The sequence below is a fragment of the Heterodontus francisci genome, chromosome 22, assembly GCF_036365525.1.
Source record: "Heterodontus francisci isolate sHetFra1 chromosome 22, sHetFra1.hap1, whole genome shotgun sequence".
Classification (NCBI taxonomy): Eukaryota; Metazoa; Chordata; class Chondrichthyes; order Heterodontiformes; family Heterodontidae; genus Heterodontus; species Heterodontus francisci.
Window position 1 is genome coordinate 38,377,460 of NC_090392.1, and position 22,682 is coordinate 38,400,141.

General features: G+C 44.1%; 6 non-coding genes across 6 annotated transcripts; all 6 read right to left on the reverse strand.

Moving 5' to 3' along the window:
- Positions 1 to 457: 457 nt before the first annotated feature.
- Positions 458 to 530, reverse strand: trnav-aac (transfer RNA valine (anticodon AAC)). Its single transcript has one exon. It is a non-coding gene; the product is annotated as a tRNA-Val (tRNA).
- A 3,407-nt stretch (positions 531 to 3,937) lies between these two features.
- trnav-aac (transfer RNA valine (anticodon AAC)) lies at positions 3,938 to 4,010 on the reverse strand. The gene has a single exon. It is a non-coding gene; the product is annotated as a tRNA-Val (tRNA).
- Positions 4,011 to 7,418: 3,408 nt separating this feature from the next.
- Positions 7,419 to 7,491, reverse strand: trnav-aac (transfer RNA valine (anticodon AAC)). Its single transcript has one exon. It is a non-coding gene; the product is annotated as a tRNA-Val (tRNA).
- A 3,408-nt stretch (positions 7,492 to 10,899) lies between these two features.
- trnav-aac (transfer RNA valine (anticodon AAC)) lies at positions 10,900 to 10,972 on the reverse strand. Its single transcript has one exon. It is a non-coding gene; the product is annotated as a tRNA-Val (tRNA).
- A 3,408-nt stretch (positions 10,973 to 14,380) lies between these two features.
- trnav-aac (transfer RNA valine (anticodon AAC)) lies at positions 14,381 to 14,453 on the reverse strand. The gene has a single exon. It is a non-coding gene; the product is annotated as a tRNA-Val (tRNA).
- A 3,407-nt stretch (positions 14,454 to 17,860) lies between these two features.
- trnav-aac (transfer RNA valine (anticodon AAC)) lies at positions 17,861 to 17,933 on the reverse strand. Its single transcript has one exon. It is a non-coding gene; the product is annotated as a tRNA-Val (tRNA).
- Positions 17,934 to 22,682: the final 4,749 nt, after the last annotated feature.

The following is a 22,682-nucleotide window of genomic DNA, read 5'->3' on the forward strand; positions in this document are numbered from 1 at the left end:
GCTTGGTTTCTGGGGAGATTTGGCCCGGGTTGTGCTATTTTACCTACCTGAGATGGCCAGTAACCTGTTGATTGAGGCAGCAGACCCCTCTTGCTGCTAGCAGCGAGTAATTGGACAGTGCGGGTCAAAATATTGCGGCGTGCCCCTGTCTCAACGAATGTGGAGCTGGCGATAGTGAATTGCTGATGTGCTTTTGCCTCGTCTGAAATGAGACTTAGATCAGCTGTGACTTAGCAAGCTAGTGTTGCAGGTTTCTATTCTCATATGAGCCAAATGATGTGCAAGTGCTAGGTTTTGAGGAACTTTCTGCAGCATCAGGACCAGAAAGAGGAGCGATTGCAAGGCATTGTGCACACAATGTGCAAGAGAAATAGGACTTTGAGAAATTGTGTTGTGTTAATGGGGAATGTCAATGATTGCATATATCGTGGTCAGAAGTTTGGGTTTGTTTCGTAAATGATTCTGCCCAGTTTTGAACTGGGGACCTTTTGCGTGTTAGACAAACGTGATCACCACTACACTACAGAAACTCAGCACAGCCGCAAATCTGAGGAAGCTGCAAGTATTGTTAAACTATACAGTCATGATCTATTTGTGGTGCTTGTTTCATTGAAATGCAATTCCACTGTGACATTTTGCAAGGCTGCAGAGGTATTGACCCAGCAATGGACGCTCAGCAGTGCACAACACATTGCCAGGCCATTCAGGCCATCGTACCATTGCCAGTTTTTTCAAAGACTTGCCAGTTGGGCCCACTTCCTTCGCTCTGCTTTTGTTTGCCTCTCCTTTCATGCAATTATCCAATTCCCTTTTTTGTAAACTCTCACTTAAGAAACTAAGTTTGGAAGAGGTGCAGCAGCTGCTGCAGTGTCAATGCACAGTGTGCCATCATTGACAAGATTCCCTTCCCCAACCACTCCAAGACATCCACTTGGGATTCTTGCCAAGTTCTGGATTTCATTTCTCATTATTTACTGATTGCACTGACACATATTTGTGCTTTTAAACTCTTTATTTTTATCAAATGCGTCCTTATTTTGCTGATTTGCAACATACAATGTGATTACCCGAGCAGTAGAATGCGTAACAGAGGCAGTTAAATAATGGGGGCGAAGCTTCGCTACAGCTATATAATGTCCTGGTTAGACCCCACCTGGAGTACTCTGCATAGTTCTGGGCATTCCACTTTATAAAGTATACAAATTGGCCTTGGTATACAGGGCAGTTCAGATCCAGCAGAATGTTTTCAGAGTTCAAATGGTTAGATTAGGAGGCCATGTCCCCGCTTCCACAGAGACAGCTGTTGGTTTCCACCTGGTGCCTCACTTGCTTCTGAATTTCAAGGTGTAGAATGAAATCAAGCAACGTAACCCAAGTTTGCAATGCATTCCATGCAATCATCAACCACATCATTCCCGTCTTCCTCACCTTAGCTGCACAGCCCTCTAAACGTTGCAATCCACGTCACACAGGATTTGTTCCAGGATTAAACTTTCAGTAGGATTATATTAATATCTGTGCCCGCATCTTGAAATGAGATTCTCAGCGATATCCAACACAAATTGAATTGTATAGATGACAGGCAAATACAGGAAAACAGGTCAGTATGCAACACAATCCCATGGTGCCTATTTTCAGATGCACAATATTCATCTTTTCCAGCAAATGAAAGAATTTTTCAGTGAATCATTTGTAAAGTCAGTGTTAATGCCATTTGTGCCTTTCTTTCTTCTCGTTTTGCAACATACTGGCGCCTAAATCCAATTAATGTATATTCATGTTTATTGGGGAGACTAAACGCAGACTGGGTGATCGCTTTGCGGAACACGTCCGCTCAGTCCGCAAGCAGGACCCTGAGCTTCTGGTTGCTTGCCATTTCAAGACTCCCCGCTGCTCTCATGCTCACATCTCTATCCTGGGCTTGCTGCAGTGTTCCAGTGAACAACAACGCAAGCTCGAAAAACAGCATCTCGTTGACCGATTAGTTTAGTTTCGTGATGCAGCACTGAAACAGGCCCTTCGGCCCACCGAGTCTGTGCCGACCATCGACCACCCATTTATACTAATCCTACACGAATTCCATATTCCTACCACATCCCCACCTTCCCTATATTTCCCTACCACCTACCTTTACTAGGGGCAATTGGGAATGGCCAATTAACCTATCAACCAGCAAGTCTTTGGCATGTGGGAGGAAACCGGAGCACCCGGAGGAATCCCACGCAGACACAGGGAGAACTTGCAAACACCACACAGGCAGTGCCCAGAATTGAAACCGGGTCGCTGGAGCTGTGAGGCTGCGGTGCTAACCATTGCACACGAGAGCGTGCCGGACTGAACATTGAGTTCAATAATTTCAGATCATGACGGGCCCCCCATTTTACTTTCACTTTTTGTTATTTTTCTTTTTTACATTTTTTACATTTTTTTGTATGTTTATTTTATTTCATCATGGTTTGTTCAGTTTACTTACCCACTGTTTTGTTTTCATGTTTGTACTTGCTGCTGTTCAATTTTCAGTCCATTAACAGTCCTATCTGTACGAATGCTTTGTCTTTCAACACACCATTAACATATTGTTTGCCTTTGCTCCATGACCTTCTGGTCAGCTATTCTGTGGCCTTGCCCAATCTACACCTTCTCCTTTGTTATCTCTTGCTCCACCCCCGCTTTACTTGCTTCTAACCTTTGACTTTTCTAATATTTGCCAGTTCTGAAGAAGGGTCACTGAGCCGAAATGTTAACTCTGCTTCTCTCTCCACAGATGCTGCCAGACCTGCTGAGTATTTCCAGAATTTCTTGTTTTTATTTCAGATTTCCAGCATCCACAGTATTTTGCTTTTATTCATGTATAGTCTTCCTCAGTTCAATATGAAGGAGCGGGTTGATATTGAGCGGAGCCGCAGTGCATCTCATTTTCAACGCCACCTTGTTAGTTTTCCTGTTACTCGCCGAATGAAGAACAATGCAAAGTGATAATTTGGCACGTCTGCCTGTTTCCTTAGCTTCAGTTACAGAATCAGCTGTGTCCGTCTTTAAGGGAGGCAAAGTACTCTTCGAGCTCTGCGTGACGCTGAATAGTTATGTTAATCTGCATCAATAAACCCAGGTATGTCTCTGTTACTGACTGAACAAAACGCTAATAAGTCTGTGAGCGACTGTCATAACTTAAATAACTGTTTCCCCTCTGCGTGTCATGAACCTTTACCCCTTGTCATAATTGCGGCTGCATGTTAAGAGCTGCGTTTTCAAGGTGCTTAAGACACCAAGAATCTGCCGCAGCAGTGGTTAAATTGAAAAGGATTTTTGCCCCTTTTACCCAAAAAGAAATGTTCAGGAGGAGCATTTTCCCCAAACTTGTTTCCACCGGAGATTCATCATTGCAACTCAAAGAAAGTTTCAGTCACTTGGGTGTTCTGTTCGAGCTGCTTGGAGGTTTAGTGGCCCGGATATCATGTGCCTACGTTTTGCTGAGCTTGTGCTTGGTTTCTGGGGAGATTTGGCCCGGGTTGTGCTATTTTACCTCCCTGAGATGGCCAGTAACCTGTTGATTGAGGCAGCAGACCCCTCTTGCTGCTAGCAGCGAGTAATTGGACAGTGCGGGTCAAAATATTGCGGCGTGCCCCTGTCTCAACGAATGTGGAGCTGGCGAAAGTGAATTGCTGATGTGGTTTTGCCTCGTCTGAAATGAGACTCAGATCAGCTGTTACTCAGCAAGCTAGTGTTGCAGGTTTCTATTCTCATCTGAGCCAAATGAAGTGCAAGTGCTCGGTTTTGAAGAACTTTCTGCAGCATCAGGACTAGAAAGAGGAGCGATTGCAAGGCATTGTGCACACAATGTGCAAGAGAAATAGGACTTTGAGAAATTGTGTTGTGTTAATGGGGAATGTCAATGATTGCATATATCGTGGTCAGAAGTTTGGGTTTGTTTCGAAAATGTTTCTGCCCAGTTTCGAACTGGGGACTTTTTGCGTGTTCGACAAACGTGATCACCACTACACTACAGAAACTCAGCACGGTTGGAAGTCTGAGGAAGCTGCAAGTATTGTTAAACTATACAGTCAAGATCTATTTGTGGTGCTTGTTTCATTGAAATGCAATTCCACTGTGACATTTTGCAAGGCTGCAGAGGTATTGACCCAGCAATGGACGCTCAGCAGTGCACAACACATTGCCAGGCCATTGAGGCCATCGTACCATTGCCAGTTTTTTCAAAGACTTGCCAGTTGGGCCCATTTCCTTCGCTCTGCTTTTGTTTGACTCTCCTTTCATGCAATTATCCAATTCCCTTTTTTGTCAACTCTCACTTAAGAAACTAAGTTTGTAAGAGGTGGAGCAGCTGCTGCAGTGTCAATGCACAGTGTGCCATCATTGACAAAGATTCCCTTCCCCAACCACTCCAAGACATCCACTTGGGATTCTTGCCAAGTTCTGGATTTCATTTCTCATTATTTACTGATTGCACTGACACATATTTGTGCTTTTAAACTCTTTATTTTTATCAAATGCGTCCTTATTTTGCTGATTTGCAACATACAATGTGATTACCCGAGCAGTAGAATGCGTAACAGAGGCAGTTAAATAATGGGGGCGAAGCTTCGCTACAGCTATATAATGTCCTGGTTAGACCCCACCTGGAGTACTCTGCATAGTTCTGGGCATTCCACTTTATAAAGTATACAAATTGGCCTTGGTATACAGGGCAGTTCAGATCCAGCAGAATGTTTTCAGAGTTCAAATGGTTAGATTAGGAAGCCATGTCCCCGCTTCCACAGAGACAGCTGTTGGTTTCCACCTGGTGCCTCACTTGCTTCTGAATTTCAAGGTGTAGAATGAAATCAAGCAACGTAACCCAAGTTTGCAATGCATTCCATGCAATCATCAACCACATCATTCCCGTCTTCCTCACCTTAGCTGCACAGCCCCTAAACGTTGCAATCCACGTCACACAGGATTTGTTCCAGGATTAAACTTTCAGTAGGATTATATTAATATCTGTGCCCGCATCTTGAAATGAGATTCTCAGCGATATCCAACACAAATTGAATTGTATAGATGACAGGCAAATACGGGAAAACAGGTCAGTATGCAACACAATCCCATGGTGCCCATTTTCAGATGCACAATATTCATCTTTTCCAGCAAATGAAAGAATTTTTCAGTGAATCATTTGTAAAGTCAGTGTTAATGCCATTTGTGCCTTTCTTTCTTCTCGTTTTGCAACAGACTGGCGCCTAAATCCAATTAATGTATATTCATGTTTATTCGGGAGACCAAACGCAGACTGGGTGATTGCTTTGCGGAACACGTCCGCTCAGTCCGCAATCAGGACCCTGAGCTTCTGGTTGCTTGCCATTTCAAGACTCCCCGCTGCTCTCATGCTCACATCTCTATCCTGGGCTTGCTGTAGTGTTCAAGTGAACAACAACGCAAGCTCGAAAAACAGCATCTCGTTGACCGATTAGTTTAGTTTCGTGATGCAGCACTGAAACAGGCCCTTCGGCCCACCGAGTCTGTGCCGACCATCGACCACCCATTTATACTAATCCTACACGAATTCCATATTCCTACCACATCCCCACCTTCCCTATATTTCCCTATCACCTACCTTTACTAGGGGCAATTGGGAATGGCCAATTAACCTATCAACCAGCAAGTCTTTGGCATGTGGGAGGAAACCGGAGCACCCGGAGGAATCCCACGCAGACACAGGGAGAACTTGCAAACACCACACAGGCAGTGCCCAGAATTGAAACCGGGTCGCTGGAGCTGTGAGGCTGCGGTGCTAACCATTGCACACGAGAGCGTGCCGGACTGAATATTGAGTTCAATAATTTCAGATCATGACGGGCCCCCCATTTTACTTTCACTTTTTGTTATTTTTCTTTTTTACATTTTTTGCATTTTTTTGTATGTTTATTTTATTTCATCTTAGTTTGTTCAGTTTACTTACCCACTGTTTTGTTTTCATGTTTGTACTTGCTGCTGTTCAATTTTCAGTCCGTTAACAGTCCTATCTGTACTAATGCTTTGTCTTTCAACACACCATTAACATATTGTTTGCCTTTGCTCCATGACCTTCTGGTCAGCTATTCTGTGGCCTTGCCCAATCTACACCTTCTCCTTTGTTATCTCTTGCTCCACCCCCGCTTTACTTGCTTCTAACCTTTGACTTTTCTAATATTTGCCAGTTCTGAAGAAGGGTCACTGAGCCGAAATGTTAACTCTGCTTCTCTCTCCACAGATGCTGCCAGACCTGCTGAGTATTTCCAGAATTTCTTGCTTTTATTTCAGATTTCCAGCATCCACAGTATTTTGCTTTTATTCATGTATATTCTTCCTCAGTTCAATATGAAGGAGCGGGTTGATATTGAGCGGAGCCGCAGTGCATCTCATTTTCAACGCCACCTTGTTAGTTTTCCTGTTACTCGCCAAATGAAGAACAATACAATGTGATAATTTGGCACGTCTGCCTGTTTCCTTAGCTTCAGTTGCAGAATCAGCTGTGTCCGTCTTTAAGGGAGGCAAAGTACTCTTCGCGGCTCTGCGTGACGCTGAATAGTTATGTTAATCTGCATCAATAAACCCAGGTATGTCTCTGTTACTGACTGAACAAAACGCTAATAGGTCTGTGAGCGAATGTCATAACTTAAATAACTTTTCCCCCTCTGCGTGTCATGAACCTTTACCCCTTGTCATAATTGCGGCTGCATGTTCAGAGCTGCGTTGTCAAGGTGCTTCAGACACCAAGAATCTGCTGCAGCAGTGGTTAAATTGAAAAGGATTTTTGCCCCTTTTACCCAAAAAGAAATGTTCAGGAGGAGCATTTTCCCCAAACTTGTTTCCACCGGAGATTCATCATTGCAACTCAAAGAAAGTTTCAGTCACTTGGGTGTTCTGTTCGAGCTGCTCGGAGGTTTAGTGGCCCGGATATCATGTGCCTACGTTTTGCTGAGCCTGTGCTTGGTTTCTGGGGAGATTTGGCCCGGGTTGTGCTATTTTACCTCCCTGAGATGGCCAGTAACCCGTTGATTGAGGCAGCAGACCCCTCTTGCTGCTAGCAGCGAGTAATTGGACAGTGCGGGTTAAAATATTGCGGCGTGCCCCTGTCTCAACGAATGTGGAGCTGGCGAAAGTGAATTGCTGATGTGCTTTTGCCTCGTCTGAAATGAGACTTAGATCAGCTGTGACTTAGCAAGCTGGTGTTGCAGGTTTCTATTCTAATCTGAGCCAAATGAAGTGCAAGTGCTAGGTTTTGAGGAACTTTCTGCAGCATCAGGACTAGAAAGAGGAGCGATTGCAAGGCATTGTGCACACAATGTGCAAGAGAAATAGGACTTTGAGAAATTGTGTTGTGTTCATGGGGAATGTCAATGATTGCATCTTTCGTGGTCAGATGTTTGGGTTTGTTTCGAAAATGTTTCCGCCCAGTTTCGAACTGGGGACCTTTTGCATGTTCGACAAACGTGATCACCACTACACTACAGAAACTCAGCACGGTTGCAGGGCTGAGGAAGCTGCAAGTATTGTTAAACTATACAGTCATGATCTATTTGTGGTGCTTGTTTCATTGAAATGCAATTCCACTGTGACATTTTGCAAGGCTGCAGAGGTATTGACCCAGCAATGGACGCTCAGCAGTGCACAACACATTGCCAGGCCATTCAGGCCATCGTACCATTGCCACTTTTTTCAAAGACTTGCCAGTTGGGCCCACTTCCTTCGCTCTGCTTTTGTTTGCCTCTCCTTTCATGCAATTATCCAATTCCCTTTTTTGTAAACTCTCACTTAAGAAACTAAGTTTGGAAGAGGTGCAGCAGCTGCTGCAGTGTCAATGCACAGAGTGCCATCATTGACAAGATTCCCTTCCCCAACCACTCCAAGACATCCACTTGGGATTCTTGCCAAGTTCTGGATTTCATTTCTCATTATTTACTGATTGCACTGACACATATTTGTGCTTTTAAACTCTTTATTTTTATCAAATGCGTCCTTATGTTGCTGATTTGCAACATACAATGTGATTACCCGAGCAGTAGAATGCGTAACAGAGGCAGTTAAATAATGGGGGCGAAGCTTCGCTACAGCTATATAATGTCCTGGTTAGACCCCACCTGGAGTACTCTGCATAGTTCTGGGCATTCCACTTTATAAAGTATACAAATTGGCCTTGGTATACAGGGCAGTTCAGATCCAGCAGAATGTTTTCAGAGTTCAAATGGTTAGATTAGGAAGCCATGTCCCCGCTTCCACAGAGACAGCTGTTGGTTTCCACCTGGTGCCTCACTTGCTTCTGAATTTCAAGGTGTAGAATGAAATCAAGCAACGTAACCCAAGTTTGCAATGCATTCCATGCAATCATCAACCACATCATTCCCGTCTTCCTCACCTTAGCTGCACAGCCCTCTAAACGTTGCAATCCACGTCACACAGGATTTGTTCCAGGATTAAACTTTCAGTAGGATTATATTAATATCTGTGCCCGCATCTTGAAATGAGATTCTCAGCGATATCCAACACAAATTGAATTGTATAGATGACAGGCAAATACAGGAAAACAGGTCAGTATGCAACACAATCCCATGGTGCCTATTTTCAGATGCACAATATTCATCTTTTCCAGCAAGTGAAAGAATTTTTCAGTGAATCATTTGTAAAGTCAGTGTTAATGCCATTTGTGCCTTTCTTTCTTCTCGTTTTGCAACATACTGGCGCCTAAATCCAATTAATGTATATTCATGTTTATTGGGGAGACCAAACGCAGACTGGGTGAACGCTTTGCGGAACACGTCCGCTCAGTCCGCAAGCAGGACCCTGAGCTTCTGGTTGCTTGCCATTTCAAGACTCCCCGCTGCTCTCATGCTTACATCTCTATCCTGGGCTTGCTGCAGTGTTCCAGTGAACAACAACGCAAGCTCGAAAAACAGCATCTCGTTGACCGATTAGTTTAGTTTCGTGATGCAGCACTGAAACAGGCCCTTCGGCCCACCGAGTCTGTGCCGACCATCGACCACCCATTTATACTAATCCTACACGAATTCCATATTCCTACCACATCCCCACCTTCCCTATATTTCCCTACCACCTACCTTTACTAGGGGCAATTGGGAATGGCCAATTAACCTATCAACCAGCAAGTCTTTGGCATGTGGGAGGAAACCGGAGCACCCGCAGGAATCCCACGCAGACACAGGGAGAACTTGCAAACACCACACAGGCAGTGCCCAGAATTGAAACCGGGTCGCTGGAGCTGTGAGGCTGCGGTGCTAACCATTGCACACGAGAGCGTGCCGGACTGAACATTGAGTTCAATAATTTCAGATCATGACGGGCCCCCCATTTAACTTTCACTTTTTGTTATTTTTCTTTTTTACATTTTTTACATTTTTTTGTATGTTTATTTTATTTCATCTTAGTTTGTTCAGTTTACATACCCACTGTTTTGTTTTCATGTTTGTACTTGCTGCTCTTCAATTTTCAGTCCATTAACAGTCCTATCTGTACGAATGCTTTGTCTTTCAACACACCATTAACATATTGTTTGCCTTTGCTCCATGACCTTCTGGTCAGCTATTCTGTGGCCTTGCCCAATCTGCACCTTCTCCTTTGTTATCTCTTGCTCCACCCCCACTTTACTTGCTTCTAACCTTTGACTTTTCTAATATTTGCCAGTTCTGAAGAAGGGTCACTGAGCCGAAATGTTAACTCTGCTTCTCTCTCCACAGATGCTGCCAGACCTGCTGAGTATTTCCAGAATTTCTTGTTTTTATTTCAGATTTCCAGCATCCACAGTATTTTGCTTTTATTCATGTATATTCTTCCTCAGTTCAATATGAAGGAGCGGGTTGATATTGAGCGGAGCCGCAGTGCATCTCATTTTCAACGCCACCTTGTTAGTTTTCCTGTTACTCGCCAAATGAAGAACAATACAATGTGATAATTTGGCACGTCTGCCTGTTTCCTTAGCTTCAGTTGCAGAATCAGCTGTGTCCGTCTTTAAGGGAGGCAAAGTACTCTTCGCGGCTCTGCGTGACGCTGAATAGTTATGTTAATCTGCATCAATAAACCCAGGTATGTCTCTGTTACTGACTGAACAAAACGCTAATAGGTCTGTGAGCGAATGTCATAACTTAAATAACTTTTCCCCCTCTGCGTGTCATGAACCTTTACCCCTTGTCATAATTGCGGCTGCATGTTCAGAGCTGCGTTGTCAAGGTGCTTCAGACACCAAGAATCTGCTGCAGCAGTGGTTAAATTGAAAAGGATTTTTGCCCCTTTTACCCAAAAAGAAATGTTCAGGAGGAGCATTTTCCCCAAACTTGTTTCCACCGGAGATTCATCATTGCAACTCAAAGAAAGTTTCAGTCACTTGGGTGTTCTGTTCGAGCTGCTCGGAGGTTTAGTGGCCCGGATATCATGTGCCTACGTTTTGCTGAGCCTGTGCTTGGTTTCTGGGGAGATTTGGCCCGGGTTGTGCTATTTTACCTCCCTGAGATGGCCAGTAACCCGTTGATTGAGGCAGCAGACCCCTCTTGCTGCTAGCAGCGAGTAATTGGACAGTGCGGGTTAAAATATTGCGGCGTGCCCCTGTCTCAACGAATGTGGAGCTGGCGAAAGTGAATTGCTGATGTGCTTTTGCCTCGTCTGAAATGAGACTTAGATCAGCTGTGACTTAGCAAGCTGGTGTTGCAGGTTTCTATTCTAATCTGAGCCAAATGAAGTGCAAGTGCTAGGTTTTGAGGAACTTTCTGCAGCATCAGGACTAGAAAGAGGAGCGATTGCAAGGCATTGTGCACACAATGTGCAAGAGAAATAGGACTTTGAGAAATTGTGTTGTGTTCATGGGGAATGTCAATGATTGCATCTTTCGTGGTCAGATGTTTGGGTTTGTTTCGAAAATGTTTCCGCCCAGTTTCGAACTGGGGACCTTTTGCATGTTCGACAAACGTGATCACCACTACACTACAGAAACTCAGCACGGTTGCAGGGCTGAGGAAGCTGCAAGTATTGTTAAACTATACAGTCATGATCTATTTGTGGTGCTTGTTTCATTGAAATGCAATTCCACTGTGACATTTTGCAAGGCTGCAGAGGTATTGACCCAGCAATGGACGCTCAGCAGTGCACAACACATTGCCAGGCCATTCAGGCCATCGTACCATTGCCACTTTTTTCAAAGACTTGCCAGTTGGGCCCACTTCCTTCGCTCTGCTTTTGTTTGCCTCTCCTTTCATGCAATTATCCAATTCCCTTTTTTGTAAACTCTCACTTAAGAAACTAAGTTTGGAAGAGGTGCAGCAGCTGCTGCAGTGTCAATGCACAGAGTGCCATCATTGACAAGATTCCCTTCCCCAACCACTCCAAGACATCCACTTGGGATTCTTGCCAAGTTCTGGATTTCATTTCTCATTATTTACTGATTGCACTGACACATATTTGTGCTTTTAAACTCTTTATTTTTATCAAATGCGTCCTTATGTTGCTGATTTGCAACATACAATGTGATTACCCGAGCAGTAGAATGCGTAACAGAGGCAGTTAAATAATGGGGGCGAAGCTTCGCTACAGCTATATAATGTCCTGGTTAGACCCCACCTGGAGTACTCTGCATAGTTCTGGGCATTCCACTTTATAAAGTATACAAATTGGCCTTGGTATACAGGGCAGTTCAGATCCAGCAGAATGTTTTCAGAGTTCAAATGGTTAGATTAGGAAGCCATGTCCCCGCTTCCACAGAGACAGCTGTTGGTTTCCACCTGGTGCCTCACTTGCTTCTGAATTTCAAGGTGTAGAATGAAATCAAGCAACGTAACCCAAGTTTGCAATGCATTCCATGCAATCATCAACCACATCATTCCCGTCTTCCTCACCTTAGCTGCACAGCCCTCTAAACGTTGCAATCCACGTCACACAGGATTTGTTCCAGGATTAAACTTTCAGTAGGATTATATTAATATCTGTGCCCGCATCTTGAAATGAGATTCTCAGCGATATCCAACACAAATTGAATTGTATAGATGACAGGCAAATACAGGAAAACAGGTCAGTATGCAACACAATCCCATGGTGCCTATTTTCAGATGCACAATATTCATCTTTTCCAGCAAGTGAAAGAATTTTTCAGTGAATCATTTGTAAAGTCAGTGTTAATGCCATTTGTGCCTTTCTTTCTTCTCGTTTTGCAACATACTGGCGCCTAAATCCAATTAATGTATATTCATGTTTATTGGGGAGACCAAACGCAGACTGGGTGAACGCTTTGCGGAACACGTCCGCTCAGTCCGCAAGCAGGACCCTGAGCTTCTGGTTGCTTGCCATTTCAAGACTCCCCGCTGCTCTCATGCTTACATCTCTATCCTGGGCTTGCTGCAGTGTTCCAGTGAACAACAACGCAAGCTCGAAAAACAGCATCTCGTTGACCGATTAGTTTAGTTTCGTGATGCAGCACTGAAACAGGCCCTTCGGCCCACCGAGTCTGTGCCGACCATCGACCACCCATTTATACTAATCCTACACGAATTCCATATTCCTACCACATCCCCACCTTCCCTATATTTCCCTACCACCTACCTTTACTAGGGGCAATTGGGAATGGCCAATTAACCTATCAACCAGCAAGTCTTTGGCATGTGGGAGGAAACCGGAGCACCCGCAGGAATCCCACGCAGACACAGGGAGAACTTGCAAACACCACACAGGCAGTGCCCAGAATTGAAACCGGGTCGCTGGAGCTGTGAGGCTGCGGTGCTAACCATTGCACACGAGAGCGTGCCGGACTGAACATTGAGTTCAATAATTTCAGATCATGACGGGCCCCCCATTTAACTTTCACTTTTTGTTATTTTTCTTTTTTACATTTTTTACATTTTTTTGTATGTTTATTTTATTTCATCTTAGTTTGTTCAGTTTACATACCCACTGTTTTGTTTTCATGTTTGTACTTGCTGCTCTTCAATTTTCAGTCCATTAACAGTCCTATCTGTACGAATGCTTTGTCTTTCAACACACCATTAACATATTGTTTGCCTTTGCTCCATGACCTTCTGGTCAGCTATTCTGTGGCCTTGCCCAATCTGCACCTTCTCCTTTGTTATCTCTTGCTCCACCCCCACTTTACTTGCTTCTAACCTTTGACTTTTCTAATATTTGCCAGTTCTGAAGAAGGGTCACTGAGCCGAAATGTTAACTCTGCTTCTCTCTCCACAGATGCTGCCAGACCTGCTGAGTATTTCCAGAATTTCTTGTTTTTATTTCAGATTTCCAGCATCCACAGTATTTTGCTTTTATTCATGTATATTCTTCCTCAGTTCAATATGAAGGAGCGGGTTGATATTGAGCGGAGCCGCAGTGCATCTCATTTTCAACGCCACCTTGTTAGTTTTCCTGTTACTCGCCAAATGAAGAACAATACAATGTGATAATTTGGCACGTCTGCCTGTTTCCTTAGCTTCAGTTGCAGAATCAGCTGTGTCCGTCTTTAAGGGAGGCAAAGTACTCTTCGCGGCTCTGCGTGACGCTGAATAGTTATGTTAATCTGCATCAATAAACCCAGGTATGTCTCTGTTACTGACTGAACAAAACGCTAATAGGTCTGTGAGCGAATGTCATAACTTAAATAACTTTTCCCCCTCTGCGTGTCATGAACCTTTACCCCTTGTCATAATTGCGGCTGCATGTTCAGAGCTGCGTTGTCAAGGTGCTTCAGACACCAAGAATCTGCTGCAGCAGTGGTTAAATTGAAAAGGATTTTTGCCCCTTTTACCCAAAAAGAAATGTTCAGGAGGAGCATTTTCCCCAAACTTGTTTCCACCGGAGATTCATCATTGCAACTCAAAGAAAGTTTCAGTCACTTGGGTGTTCTGTTCGAGCTGCTCGGAGGTTTAGTGGCCCGGATATCATGTGCCTACGTTTTGCTGAGCCTGTGCTTGGTTTCTGGGGAGATTTGGCCCGGGTTGTGCTATTTTACCTCCCTGAGATGGCCAGTAACCCGTTGATTGAGGCAGCAGACCCCTCTTGCTGCTAGCAGCGAGTAATTGGACAGTGCGGGTTAAAATATTGCGGCGTGCCCCTGTCTCAACGAATGTGGAGCTGGCGAAAGTGAATTGCTGATGTGCTTTTGCCTCGTCTGAAATGAGACTTAGATCAGCTGTGACTTAGCAAGCTGGTGTTGCAGGTTTCTATTCTAATCTGAGCCAAATGAAGTGCAAGTGCTAGGTTTTGAGGAACTTTCTGCAGCATCAGGACTAGAAAGAGGAGCGATTGCAAGGCATTGTGCACACAATGTGCAAGAGAAATAGGACTTTGAGAAATTGTGTTGTGTTCATGGGGAATGTCAATGATTGCATCTTTCGTGGTCAGATGTTTGGGTTTGTTTCGAAAATGTTTCCGCCCAGTTTCGAACTGGGGACCTTTTGCATGTTCGACAAACGTGATCACCACTACACTACAGAAACTCAGCACGGTTGCAGGGCTGAGGAAGCTGCAAGTATTGTTAAACTATACAGTCATGATCTATTTGTGGTGCTTGTTTCATTGAAATGCAATTCCACTGTGACATTTTGCAAGGCTGCAGAGGTATTGACCCAGCAATGGACGCTCAGCAGTGCACAACACATTGCCAGGCCATTCAGGCCATCGTACCATTGCCACTTTTTTCAAAGACTTGCCAGTTGGGCCCACTTCCTTCGCTCTGCTTTTGTTTGCCTCTCCTTTCATGCAATTATCCAATTCCCTTTTTTGTAAACTCTCACTTAAGAAACTAAGTTTGGAAGAGGTGCAGCAGCTGCTGCAGTGTCAATGCACAGAGTGCCATCATTGACAAGATTCCCTTCCCCAACCACTCCAAGACATCCACTTGGGATTCTTGCCAAGTTCTGGATTTCATTTCTCATTATTTACTGATTGCACTGACACATATTTGTGCTTTTAAACTCTTTATTTTTATCAAATGCGTCCTTATGTTGCTGATTTGCAACATACAATGTGATTACCCGAGCAGTAGAATGCGTAACAGAGGCAGTTAAATAATGGGGGCGAAGCTTCGCTACAGCTATATAATGTCCTGGTTAGACCCCACCTGGAGTACTCTGCATAGTTCTGGGCATTCCACTTTATAAAGTATACAAATTGGCCTTGGTATACAGGGCAGTTCAGATCCAGCAGAATGTTTTCAGAGTTCAAATGGTTAGATTAGGAAGCCATGTCCCCGCTTCCACAGAGACAGCTGTTGGTTTCCACCTGGTGCCTCACTTGCTTCTGAATTTCAAGGTGTAGAATGAAATCAAGCAACGTAACCCAAGTTTGCAATGCATTCCATGCAATCATCAACCACATCATTCCCGTCTTCCTCACCTTAGCTGCACAGCCCTCTAAACGTTGCAATCCACGTCACACAGGATTTGTTCCAGGATTAAACTTTCAGTAGGATTATATTAATATCTGTGCCCGCATCTTGAAATGAGATTCTCAGCGATATCCAACACAAATTGAATTGTATAGATGACAGGCAAATACAGGAAAACAGGTCAGTATGCAACACAATCCCATGGTGCCTATTTTCAGATGCACAATATTCATCTTTTCCAGCAAGTGAAAGAATTTTTCAGTGAATCATTTGTAAAGTCAGTGTTAATGCCATTTGTGCCTTTCTTTCTTCTCGTTTTGCAACATACTGGCGCCTAAATCCAATTAATGTATATTCATGTTTATTGGGGAGACCAAACGCAGACTGGGTGAACGCTTTGCGGAACACGTCCGCTCAGTCCGCAAGCAGGACCCTGAGCTTCTGGTTGCTTGCCATTTCAAGACTCCCCGCTGCTCTCATGCTTACATCTCTATCCTGGGCTTGCTGCAGTGTTCCAGTGAACAACAACGCAAGCTCGAAAAACAGCATCTCGTTGACCGATTAGTTTAGTTTCGTGATGCAGCACTGAAACAGGCCCTTCGGCCCACCGAGTCTGTGCCGACCATCGACCACCCATTTATACTAATCCTACACGAATTCCATATTCCTACCACATCCCCACCTTCCCTATATTTCCCTACCACCTACCTTTACTAGGGGCAATTGGGAATGGCCAATTAACCTATCAACCAGCAAGTCTTTGGCATGTGGGAGGAAACCGGAGCACCCGCAGGAATCCCACGCAGACACAGGGAGAACTTGCAAACACCACACAGGCAGTGCCCAGAATTGAAACCGGGTCGCTGGAGCTGTGAGGCTGCGGTGCTAACCATTGCACACGAGAGCGTGCCGGACTGAACATTGAGTTCAATAATTTCAGATCATGACGGGCCCCCCATTTAACTTTCACTTTTTGTTATTTTTCTTTTTTACATTTTTTACATTTTTTTGTATGTTTATTTTATTTCATCTTAGTTTGTTCAGTTTACATACCCACTGTTTTGTTTTCATGTTTGTACTTGCTGCTCTTCAATTTTCAGTCCATTAACAGTCCTATCTGTACGAATGCTTTGTCTTTCAACACACCATTAACATATTGTTTGCCTTTGCTCCATGACCTTCTGGTCAGCTATTCTGTGGCCTTGCCCAATCTGCACCTTCTCCTTTGTTATCTCTTGCTCCACCCCCACTTTACTTGCTTCTAACCTTTGACTTTTCTAATATTTGCCAGTTCTGAAGAAGGGTCACTGAGCCGAAATGTTAACTCTGCTTCTCTCTCCACAGATGCTGCCAGACCTGCTGAGTATTTCCAGAATTTCTTGTTTTTATTTCAGATTTCCAGCATCCACAGTATTTTGCTTTTATTCATGTATATTCTTCCTCAGTTCAATATGAAGGAGCGGGTTGATATTGAGCGGAGCCGCAGTGCATCTCATTTTCAACGCCACCTTGTTAGTTTTCCTGTTACTCGCCGAATGAAGAACAATACAAAGTGATAATTTGGCACGTCTGCCTGTTTCCTTAGCTTCAGTTACAGAATCAGCTGTGTCCGTCTTTAAGGGAGGCAACGTACTCTTCGAGCTCTGCGTGACGCTGAATAGTTATGTTAATCTGCATCAATAAACCCAGGTATGTCTCTGTTACTGACTGAACAAAACGCTAATAGGTCTGTGAGCGAATGTCATAACTTAAATAACTTTTTCCCCTCTGCGTGTCATGAACCTTTACCCCTTGTCATAATTGCGGCTGCATGTTCAGAGCTGCGTTGTCAAGGTGCTTAAGACACCAAGAATCTGCTGCAGCAGTGGTTAAATTGAAAAGGATTTTTGCCCCTTTTACCCAAAAAGAAATGTTCAGGAGGAGCATTTTCCCTAAACTTGTTTCCACCGGAGATTCATCATTGCAACTCAAAGAAAGTTTCAGTCACTTGGGTGTTCTGTTCGAGCTGCTCGGAGGTTTAGTGGCCCGGATATCATGTGCCTACGTTTTGCTGAGCCTGTGCTTGGTTTCTGGGGAGATTTGGCCCGGGTTGTGCTATTTTACCTCCCTGAGATGGCCAGTAACCTGTTGATTGAGGCAGCAGACCCCTCTTGCTGCTAGCAGCGAGTAATTGGACAGTGCGGGTTAAAATATTGCGGCGTGCCCCTGTCTCAACGAATGTGGAGCTGGCGAAAGTGAATTGCTGATGTGCTTTTGCCTCGTCTGAAATGAGACTTAGATCAGCTGTGACTTAGCAAGCTAGTGTTGCAGGTTTCTATTCTAATCTGAGCCAAATGAAGTGCAAGTGCTAGGTTTTGAGGAACTTTCTGCAGCATCAGGACTAGAAAGAGGAGCGATTGCAAGGCATTGTGCACACAATGTGCAAGAGAAATAGGACTTTGAGAAATTGTGTTGTGTTAATGGGGAATGCAAATGATTGCATCTTTCGTGGTCAGAAGTTTGGGTTTGTTTCGAAAATGTTTCGGCCCAGTTTCGAACTGGGGACCTTTTGCGTGTTAGACAAACGTGATCACCACTACACTACAGAAACTCAGCGCGGTTGCAGCGCTGAGGAAGCTGCAAGTATTGTTAAACTATACAGTCATGATCTATTTGTGGTGCTTGTTTCATTGAAATGCAATTCCACTGTGACATTTTGCAAGGCTGCAGAGGTATTGACCCAGCAATGGACGCTCAGCAGTGCACAACACATTGCCAGGCCATTCAGGCCATCGTACCATTGCCACTTTTTTCAAAGACTTGCCAGTTGGGCCCATTTCCTTCGCTCTGCTTTTGTTTGCCTCTCCTTTCATGCAATTATCCAATTCCCTTTTTTGTCAACTCTCACTTAAGAAACTAAGTTTGGAAGAGGTGGAGCAGCTGCTGCAGTGTCAATGCACAGTGTGCCATCATTGACAAAGATTCCCTTCCCCAACCACTCCAAGACATCCACTTGGGATTCTTGCCAAGTTCTGGATTTCATTTCTCATTATTTACTGATTGCACTGACACATATTTGTGCTTTTAAACTCTTTATTTTTATCAAATGCGTCCTTATTTTGCTGATTTGCAACATACAATGTGATTACCCGAGCAGTAGAATGCGTAACAGAGGCAGTTAAATAATGGGGGCGAAGCTTTGCTACAGCTATATAATGTCCTGGTTAGACCCCACCTGGAGTGCTCTGCATAGTTCTGGGCATTCCACTTTATAAAGTATACAAATTGGCCTTGGTATACAGGGCAGTTCAGATCCAGCAGAATGTTTTCAGAGTTCAAATGGTTAGATTAGGAAGCCATGTCCCCGCTTCCACAGAGACAGCTGTTGGTTTCCACCTGGTGCCTCACTTGCTTCTGAATTTCAAGGTGCAGAATGAAATCAAGCAACGTAACCCAAGTTTGCAATGCATTCCATGCAATCATCAACCACATCATGCCCGTCTTCCTCACCTTAGCTGCACAGCCCTCTAAACGTTGCAATCCACGTCACACAGGATTTGTTCCAGGATTAAACTTTCAGTAGGATTATATTAATATCTGTGCCCGTATCTTGAAATGAGATTCTCAGCGATATCCAACACAAATTGAATTGTATAGATGACAGGCAAATACAGGAAAACAGGTCAGTATGCAACACAATCCCATGGTGTCCATTTTCAGATGCACAATATTCATCTTTTCCAGCAAATGAAAGAATTTTTCAGTGAATCATTTGTAAAGTCAGTGTTAATGCCAATTGTGCCTTTCTTTCTTCTCGTTTTGCAACATACTGGCGCCAAAATCCAATTCATGTACATTCATGTTTATTGGGGAGACCAAACGCAGACTGGGTGATCGCTTTGCGGAACACGTCCGCTCAGTCCGCAAGCAGGACCCTGAGCTTCTGGTTGCTTGCCATTTCAAGACTCCCCGCTGCTCTCATGCTTACATCTCTATCCTGGGCTTGCTGCAGTGTTCCAGTGAACAACAACGCAAGCTCGAAAAACAGCATCTCGTTGACCGATTAGTTTAGTTTCGTGATACAGCACTGAAACAGGCCCTTCGGCCCACCGAGTCTGTGCCGACCATCGACCACCCATTTATACTAATCCTACACGAATTCCATATTCCTACCACATCCCCACCTTCCCTATATTTCCCTACCACCTACCTTTACTAGGGGCAATTGGGAATGGCCAATTAACCTATCAACCAGCAAGTCTTTGGCATGTGGGAGGAAACCGGAGCACCCGGAGGAATCCCACGCAGACACAGGGAGAACTTGCAAACACCACACAGGCAGTGCCCAGAATTGAAACCGGGTCGCTGGAGCTGTGAGGCTGCGGTGTTAACCATTGCACACGAGAGCGTGCTGGACTGAACATTGAGTTCAATAATTTCAGATCATGACGGGCCCCCCATTTTACTTTCACTTTTTGTTATTTTTCTTTTTTACATTTTTTACATTTTTTTGTATGTTTATTTTATTTCATCTTAGTTTGTTCAGTTTACTTAACCACTGTTTTGTTTTCATGTTTGTACTTGCTGCTGTTCAATTTTCAGTCCGTTAACAGTCCTATCTGTACTAATGCTTTGTCTTTCAACACACCATTAACATATTGTTTGCCTTTGCTCCATGACCTTCTGGTCAGCTATTCTGTGGCCTTGCCCAATCTACACCTTCTCCTTTGTTATCTCTTGCTCCACCCCCGCTTTACTTGCTTCTAACCTTTGACTTTTCTAATATTTGCCAGTTCTGAAGAAGGGTCACTGAGCCGAAATGTTAACTCTGCTTCTCTCTCCACAGATGCTGCCAGACCTGCTGAGTAATTCCAGAATTTCTTGCTTTTATTTCAGATTTCCAGCATCCACAGTATTTTGCTTTTATTCATGTATAGTCTTCCTCAGTTCAACATGAAGGAGCGGGTTGATATTGAGCGGAGCCACAGTGCATCTCATTTTCAACGCCACCTTGTTAGTTTTCCTGTTACTCGCCAAATGAAGAACAATACAAAGTGATAATTTGGCACGTCTGCCTGTTTCCTTAGCTTCAGTTGCAGAATCAGCTGTGTCCGTCTTTAAGGGAGGCAAAGTACTCTTCGCGGCTCTGCGTGACGCTGAATAGTTATGTTAATCTGCATCAATAAACCCAGGTATGTCTCTGTTACTGACTGAACAAAACGCTAATAAGTCTGTGAGCGACTGTCATAACTTAAATAACTTTTCCCCCTCTGCGTGTCATGAACCTTTACCCCTTGTCATAATTGCGGCTGCATGTTCAGAGCTTCGTTGTCAAGGTGCTTAAGACACCAAGAATCTGCTGCAGCAGTGGTTAAATTGAAAAGGATTTTTGCCCCTTTTACCCAAAAAGAAATGTTCAGGAGGAGCATTTTCCCCAAACATGTTTCCACCGGAGATTCATAATTGCAACTCAAAGAAAGTTTCAGTCACTTCGGTGTTCTGTTCGAGCTGCTCGGAGGTTTAGTGGCCCGGATATCATGTGCCTACGTTTTGCTGAGCCTGTGCTTGGTTTCTGGGGAGATTTGGCCCGGGTTGTGCTATTTTACCTCCCTGAGATGGCCAGTAACCTGTTGATTGAGGCAGCAGACCCCTCTTGCTGCGAGCAGCGAATAATTGGACAGTGCGGGTCAAAATATTGCGGCGTGCCCCTGTCTCAACGAATGTGGAGCTGGCGAAAGTGAATTGCTGATGTGGTTTTGCCTCGTCTGAAATGAGACTTAGATCAGCTGTTACTCAGCAAGCTAGTGTTGCAGGTTTCTATTCTAATCTGAGCCAAATGAAGTGCAAGTGCTAGGTTTTGAGGAACTTTCTGCAGCATCAGGACTAGAAAGAGGAGCGATTGCAAGGCATTGTGCACACAATGTGCAAGAGAAATAGGACTTTGAGAAATTGTGTTGCGTTCATGGGGAATGTCAATGATTGCATATATCGTGGTCAGAAGTTTGGGTTTGTTTCGAAAATGTTTCTGCCCATTTTTGAACTGGGGACCTTTTGCGTGTTAGATAAACGTGATCACCACTACACTACAGAAACTCAGCACGGTTGCAAGGCTGAGGAAGCTGCAAGTATTGTTAAACTATACAGTCATGATCTATTTGTGGTGCTTGTTTCATTGAAATGCAATTCCACTCTGACATTTTGCAAGGCTGCAGAGGTATTGACCCAGCAATGGACGCTCAGCAGTGCACAACACATTGCCAGGCCATTGAGGCCATCGTACCATTGCCAGTTTTTTCAAAGACTTGCCAGTTGGGCCCATTTCCTTCGCTCTGCTTTTGTTTGCCTCTCCTTTCATGCAATTATCCAATTCCCTTTTTTGTCAACTCTCACTTAAGAAACTAAGTTTGTAAGAGGTGGAGCAGCTGCTGCAGTGTCAATGCACAGTGTGCCATCATTGACAAAGATTCCCTTCCCCAACCACTCCAAGACATCCACTTGGGATTCTTGCCAAGTTCTGGATTTCATTTCTCATTATTTACTGATTGCACTGACACATATTTGTGCTTTTAAACTCTTTATTTTTATCAAATGCGTCCTTATTTTGCTGATTTGCAACATACAATGTGATTACCCGAGCAGTAGAATGCGTAACAGAGGCAGTTAAATAATGGGGGCGAAGCTTTGCTACAGCTATATAATGTCCTGGTTAGACCCCACCTGGAGTGCTCTGCATAGTTCTGGGCATTCCACTTTATAAAGTATACAAATTGGCCTTGGTATACAGGGCAGTTCAGATCCAGCAGAATGTTTTCAGAGTTCAAATGGTTAGATTAGGAAGCCATGTCCCCGCTTCCACAGAGACAGCTGTTGGTTTCCACCTGGTGCCTCACTTGCTTCTGAATTTCAAGGTGCAGAATGAAATCAAGCAACGTAACCCAAGTTTGCAATGCATTCCATGCAATCATCAACCACATCATGCCCGTCTTCCTCACCTTAGCTGCACAGCCCTCTAAACGTTGCAATCCACGTCACACAGGATTTGTTCCAGGATTAAACTTTCAGTAGGATTATATTAATATCTGTGCCCGCATCTTGAAATGAGATTCTCAGCGATATCCAACACAAATTGAATTGTATAGATGACAGGCAAATACAGGAAAACAGGTCAGTATGCAACACAATCCCATGGTGTCCATTTTCAGATGCACAATATTCATCTTTTCCAGCAAATGAAAGAATTTTTCAGTGAATCATTTGTAAAGTCAGTGTTAATGCCAATTGTGCCTTTCTTTCTTCTCGTTTTGCAACATACTGGCGCCAAAATCCAATTCATGTACATTCATGTTTATTGGGGAGACCA